Source organism: Limulus polyphemus, unplaced genomic scaffold (assembly GCF_000517525.1).
Source record: "Limulus polyphemus unplaced genomic scaffold, Limulus_polyphemus-2.1.2 Scaffold1023, whole genome shotgun sequence".
In the NCBI taxonomy this organism is placed as follows: Eukaryota; Metazoa; Arthropoda; class Merostomata; order Xiphosura; family Limulidae; genus Limulus; species Limulus polyphemus.
In genome coordinates, this window is record NW_013666633.1 from 353,422 (window position 1) to 360,813 (window position 7,392).

General features: G+C 33.4%; 1 long non-coding RNA gene across 1 annotated transcript in view; it reads right to left on the reverse strand.

The window, feature by feature from the left end:
• Positions 1-275: 275 nt before the first annotated feature.
• Positions 276-7,392, reverse strand: part of LOC111086336 — a 21,291-nt gene continuing 14,174 nt past the window's right edge. Inside the window, exon 3 of the long non-coding RNA XR_002611054.1 lies at positions 276-3,382. This is a non-coding gene — a long non-coding RNA (uncharacterized LOC111086336). The remainder of the gene's footprint in view (positions 3,383-7,392) is intronic.

The following is a 7,392-nucleotide window of genomic DNA, read 5'->3' on the forward strand; positions in this document are numbered from 1 at the left end:
ATTATTGTTTAAATAATATAAAATCTTTTTAGATGAAATATAGTTGCAAAATATGCTGTTTTTGGCTAACAAAATCTGCTCAGTATTTCTTGTTCAGAAACAAATTGTGTTTAATCATGTGTTAGGACTTAAATAATAGTTTAAACATAAATTGGTAAAATTGTGAAAAAATAATCAGTTGAAAGAAACAAAAACAACACAACAAAAATGTTCAATTTATTTATTACACAAACCAAGAAAAACTTTCTAATGAAAAAAAACAACATAAACATAATACAGTACATTACAATATTGTTACACAACATAAAAAATAAAACATAACCAGTAAAGTTAGTGCAAATAGAAATGTAAAATAACATTGAAACTGATAGCATGAAAATAACAACTTAGAAAAACCTACAAATTCATAATAATATTCTAATATGTCAAAAATATATTCACAACTAACTAACAGATGGCGCTACTAAACTTTATTATGCACTTTGCAGAGGGTTATGTTCGAGCTTATAAAAAATGTCACTTAAATAACTGCGCATTAGTTTTAATACGAATAAATTATAATATTCATTATGATAACACTGTTACACAACTCTTTACGTAATTTAACATAAATCTCTTTAAACTGTTACAGCTTTTTTTAGGAGCGTTCACTAAAACACAAACAGAAATTGAAAGTACAAAGTCAGTTTCGGTTTGTGTTTTAGTGAACGCTTCTGAAGAAGCTGTAAAACGAAACTTTGAGTGTCTAATTAAATAAAAACAACATTACTACAAAATGAACATTAATAAAATATCTGTTATTTACTTCAACCCTCTTAAGATGCTTATTAATTAATAAGGTTGAATATCAACGGACACACTGATATACTGTTCACCTGTTGGATTACGCTCATCCAGGTATTTAAAGGTCATTTGGTTGTGTATTCCTTAAATATGGGGAGTAACATTGTTTAACAGAACCGCACTAAGTTGTTTGTTTCAGATAAAGCTACAAAAGGGCTATGTGCGCTAGTTCCTAATCTAGAACCTACTGTAATATAATTTTTGGATTTGACCGTCACTCTTATTACGCATCTACGGCACGAAAGTGCAGGGCGCGTTTTTGCGGTAACGAAACTTGTATCGGAATTACACTCTGGCCCGCTAATCATTAGGCCATGCCCCTTGCATTAAAAGTACCCTCGCCCGATAAAAGTCAGCAGTTTCTTATTTTATAAGCTAGTTTATAGATGGCGTGATTACCAATAACTTTGGTAATTTTTTACATACTACAGTGACATTGATAAAAGTGCTATTTTTGTTACAACGCATTTAACGCGTTTAACATTACTTACCTGAACGAACACGCGTATTTGGTGTCTTCTACGGTTCTTAGAAAAATTAATTCGTAGCGAACACAGAATGCACTTTTATTATAGCTCTTCTGAGATTTCTATACTTTGTCATACGAGATAAATGGAGTCATTATCGGAGAGCCACTGATGTCTCGAAACATAAGAGACATTTTTTGTTTTAATGATATGAAGTTAGCCCCCATTGAAAATAGTTTAGATAAATGACCTTTACACCCCAGATGTAAATATGTATACTTCAGTATCAAACAGTTCGTATGTATTAACCCTGAAGAAGCCGTAAAAGCGAAACGTTGGTAGTAATACAAAAACAAATATATATATTTACATCTGGAGTGTAGAGGTCGTTTATGTAAAGTTTTATCACAATGTGTAAATCCCTCCAGTATGCACTACAAACTTTGAAAGAAAACAAACCGTTGAAAATAAAAACTTGGTTACTATATGTATATCTCTATTTATTTGTTTACGATCTCTTCAACGTTTTGTGTGTGTCAAATTACACCATTAAGATCTGTGAATTAATTGTTACGTTTAACAGCTTTCCTTTTACGTGAACTTACGACGCTAAGAGCAGCTAGATTGAATATCACATAACGTAAAGTAACAATATTTCTCTACAGCGTCGCCATAGCAACTAATGAGCCAAACCGTTATACAATTCTATAAATGTCCAGAAACAGCATTTTTATTGTAACAGGCGTCATTACCTTCAACTCACTAGGCCTAAAACTTTGTGATACAAAATCACGTTAACTGCAGATGTGTGTTTTTCCACATTCCTCCCTATTTGTTCATTGCCGATTCAAGGTCACTGCCCAAGAGGTCTTTCGTTCAATACCAAGACTCATTAGTTAGGCTGATTTGTGGGAGACAAACAAAGGAGGAATGTGGCAAAAAATCTGAAGTTAACGCGTTTTTTTATCACAAACAATTTAAGCCTATTAGTTTCATCAATTACCGTAAGTATAATTATCATGTATTGTTGTAAGCGGATCATCTCCAAACATTCAGTACAATAAGCAGAACAAAGTGGTTAATACCGTTGCTATGTCGTATTGTACAGACCAAATCTCACAAGTCATTACCCAAGAGGTCTTTCGCACAATGCCAAAACTCGTTAGTATCATAGAAAACACATCGTTATATTTTGGTGCTGTGACTTTTTAGCGTTATTGCCGTGTCATTCGGTAAAATGGCATTACCGTCTGTCATGTTAGAAACAAATGTTTAACAAAATACTTCCTAAAAGCATGACGTCTTCAGACTTTTATTTTTCTTCACTTCTGGTGTTTCTTCGTAAACCCGCACAGGTGTTTACAATGGGTTTCGTTACTTCCAGGTTTTTATAGGTGTTTAAAAAAATCCAGAGATGTTCAATTTTTAAACACAGATATTTACGTGGTCACGAGCGATCTTAATTAATGAATTAATTTGCATACAAGCTCGCAGGCGAGTGAGAATTTATAAAACAGCTGAACGTTTTCTGAAAGTCTCCCAGCATGAAGGTGGAAACAAAATATGGTCAGAAAGTAAAGTTGAACATCTAGTTCCGAAATTTTCACTTCCTTTTAATGTCACTTCCTGTTTTGGAAGTGCTTTCTGGCTGTCGATGTTTGAAGTCATTTTCGTGATTAATTCACAATATCAGCCTCCATCATCCACCTATTGGCTATTTATTGTACTAAATTAAATAGACCACAGCATGAAAATAACATCCACTTAGAGAAACAACTGTAACGACGTATATATATATATATCTATATATATAGACGAAATGTGGGTTTGTTTGCACCGTAACTCCTCCGAGTCTATTGGGCCAATCTCAACTGAAATTTGTATGTAAAAACTATGAACTAAGGGGAATGTCCTAAGGGGTCAAAATTGAACTTAACTCTATTCCTATTTTGTAAAGCCTGTTGGTTAATTACCTCCAGCCTATTGAGTCAATCTCAAACAATCTTGGCAGGTTGACGCTTTAGACAATGTTGAATATTCTAAATTGATTCAAGGTCAAAGTGTGAAAGTTCCTAGATTGTTTCTCAAACAACAATGCTTTTCTCATGGTCAGTGAGATGTAGGGTGTCCAAGGGTGGGATAACCTCAAAATCTTTATTTGTTGGTAGACGGAAATCAAACTGCAAATGTTGTTTATGAAGAAGCTTTGTTACAATTTTAAAATTTTGAGATAAACTTTACGTTCCAGTTATTACTTTGAAATATATGATTGCCGTTAAACTTACATTGTTTTAATTAAGTTTAAACGTTCCCCGTCAGTTGATGGGTATTTCAGCTTGTATATATATATATATTCAGATTCTTGGTGTGGGGGCTATACACTGCTGTATATTTAGAAAATATACACACGATCACCATCTTATTTGAGGGGTTTTAAATGCGTGAGTTAGTGTTGTCTAGAAGATTAACAGATCATTGTTAGGGCGAGAATGTTCTTGAACTGAAGGATCGTAACACGGATCCAACTCAATAATGGGTATTTCTAGTATGGCAACAGAAAAGTGGAGAGTTCTTCGAAGTAAATTATTTACTCTGCAATACAGATTCAGTCGGCTGGCAAATTGTATGAAGAAAGAAAGAAGACATTGCTAGAAATAGATATCTCTCTGAAAATAGGGTTTGAAATACGGGGGGGCTATAGATCATACATAAGAGACAACTGCCCCTGGAGGGTAGGGATCTTTGTGTTACTTCTCTATATTGGCGAAATTGTCAATGTCTTTGTTTTAAACTGTGGCTATGTGTTTGTAAAGGTAAACAAAGGGAATGCGTGCATGGTATCTATTAATAGGTACTCTATGTATTTCTAACTTCTTAACGTATATGCATCTTAGCATCCCTTCCTTCCAAGAGTCTAACATATAATTCCAACACTGTCTGAAAGTGTAGTATTTTTAGGACAACGACTCTCATAAACCTATTTTAGAAAATATGGGACGCAGGTAAATATTTTATTTATATAAAGAGTATTTATAAGTTATTGTTTTTTGTGTCATTTAAGTTGTGGTTAGTTTCTGAGAAATGAACAACACCCGATAAAGGAAGCTAACATAAGATAACACAAAATTTGATTGGTGTGGTAGCGATGTTGGTGGTCTGTTTGTATAAGAATGCTTATAGCAGGCAACATTAAGAATGAGTTATACAACGTACTTTCACGTCATATCCAGAGACGTTTCATACAACTATCTACGTGTTATTTCATGTAATTTGTACGTGAAAAGCATGAATTTTGAAATGTCGCCACGAATAAGAAATTTGATATATGTATTTTGTTTTAGGTAAAGTAAAGGGTGGAAAAAGTTGGATTTTATATCGAACTAAACCTCGTAAGGATCTTGACAGGTTGAAAAATGTAACATTCGGCCATTAACAGTTTTTGCGTTGACAAAAGATATATTTCGTGATGTTATTTTTAAGTCAGTATTTATTGAAAATCCGTTTCTTTTACCGCTTGATTGTATTAGTTGTCAGTTCTTTAAATCACGAAAATAATATATGTCTTTTACTAACCAGAAGTTTGGTGAAGTTCGTGTCACGATAATTGGTTGAAATCAGGAAATACTGACTATTCACTATTAAGAAACTAGTTTGACGTCATTAAAGTTAGCTAGTTTGTGCAAAATGACAAAAAAAATGTAATTCAGGTTGTTTAGAAGTATCCAATATAAAATATAGGCATGTTTCTTACATTTTTGTGGTCTCAATATTTATCGTTGAATAAAAGGATTGTAGTAGATTCCATACAGACTTGGAGCTGTACGTCATAAATAGATCTTCAAAACCGTATATGTTACACCAAATTCTCCTTTCATACGTAACAGATTATCTATCTGTCCGTCTACCTGTCTTGAAAGATGGCAAAAAGCAGATCAAGTTTGATAACTTAAACCATTCAGGAACGATGTCTGTCATCTGGCATCCTCTTTACTGCAGAGGTCGATAACTGGAAACTGCCCCGTCGGGACCTATATACGAGTAATGAACTGTAATAATGAAGGAATTAACTTATAAACTGTTAGTAAGGAAGTTGTTTAACCTCGCCCGTTATTGGTTAGATGATCGAGTAAGGATCGTTAAAAACAAACAAATAAAGTCTTTGGTGTAGTAATTTATCTGAGGACATTTATGAAGATTGAGGAAACAAAATTGAGAGTTTCAGTAAGGTAGGATAAGAGATAGAAAAACAAACAAACAAACAGTGAAAAATATAAAATTATTGAAACAATTTAATGAAATAAACAAGAAATAAAATTTACTTAGATTCAAGATTTTTTTTTTTGAAAAATTTCGCGCAAAGCTAAAGTTATTTTCCGCATAACCGTACTTAATTCGAACTGATAGGCTTGAATAGTAGTAGACGGAAAGCAGCGAGTTAACAGCACCCACTTGGGTTACTCTTATCTGACCGAATAGTGGAATTTGACCATTACTCTTATTGTGTAACCACGGTCTAAAAATGAGGAAAGCGTTTTGCTGATGGACGCATACTGACAATACTTGTTTTTATAGTCCTGAAATGGTATGTCGTTACCAGGAGTCAGTGTAGCGAAGCTTTAAGTGTAAGTCGGGAGAGAGTAATTATTATCCTATCTGCTTAATTTTTCACGACGACTGACGATAAAAATACGTTATTTATAAGTGCTGCTATGTTATGCGGACTGACGATAAAAACATGTTATTTATAAGTGATGCTATGTTATGACGACTGACGATAGAAAACACGTTATTTATAAGTGATGCTATGTTATGACGACTGACGATTGAAAACACGTTATTTATAAGTGCTGCTATGTTATGACGACTGACGATGCCGATTGTGAGATACGACCCAGTTTGAAGTGTAATGTTTATAATAAATTATAAACATAATTGTAGAAAAAAATATGTAAATGTAGCCACCTTTTTGTTTCTATCGCAACAGATAACAGTTTTATATTTATGGAGTTAGACGTATAATGTATAGGGGGATATGCTTTTAAATTAACACACACACACATACATATATATTTGTGTGTGAGTATTTCATATAGTTAAAAAAAGGTGGTTGAACGTAGGCGGCAATTGTTTTAATTTATGGTCCACGATAAGACCAATATAAATAATTTGTGGCTATAAAGGACCGATTATTTAATTAAAATGGCAAAAAAAAACTTTCATCCTGAAAGCTATACAATTACAACTTTTTACAAAGAAAAAATTATCTCCTTCGTATACATTACATTATTCTAGGTATGTGCAGTTTTCACGTAACACATGGTCAAGAAAGTCATTAAGTTACTTTGCTCTTGTTTTCTACTGTTCTCTGTCGTTCTACTGATGGAATATCTGGTCTGCCCGGAGGAAAAGAAACTGTAAAGCTGCACCTAATATATGAAAGTAGGCAATAGTCTTCTTCAATGTTAAGTCAGGTGATACCTAGAGGCTACAACCTTTCTTATTTTCTAATGGGAATACCAGTCACGTGGGTATCGTTATTCGCCATGAGAAAGTATGACATTTTTAGTTTATTATATAACGTGAGGCTTTTTAGAGCGGGACAGACTTGTAAAATTATATAATATAGAGAGAATTCACAAAATATCCAGATTTTCAACTCTTCAGTCCTTTGTACTGAGATAATTCACTCTTGGGGAAAATAAAATTTCCCTGAGAATATCACAGATTTATGGTAAATTAGCACAACAATTTCACACACACTCTGTGATTTTTATAAATGTTACTTAAGAAAACAAACAAACAAAGATGTGGATGGAATCCCGCTCGGTTTCAGTTCTCATTTTATAAAACCAATAAATAAAATAAGTGCTACCCCTAAAAATTTCGACTGAGTTGTCCTGCAATTTTATTTTTTTTATAGGATAGTTACGTTCGTGATGGTAAGGGAAATATTCATCTGAAACTTTATTTTGACTCATTTTGTAGTTACATCCACGACCGTAGGGGAACTGTTCATCTTATTTTTGTTTGTTTGTAATTAAGCGCCCCCCCCCCAGTGGCACAGCGGTATGTCTGCGGAATT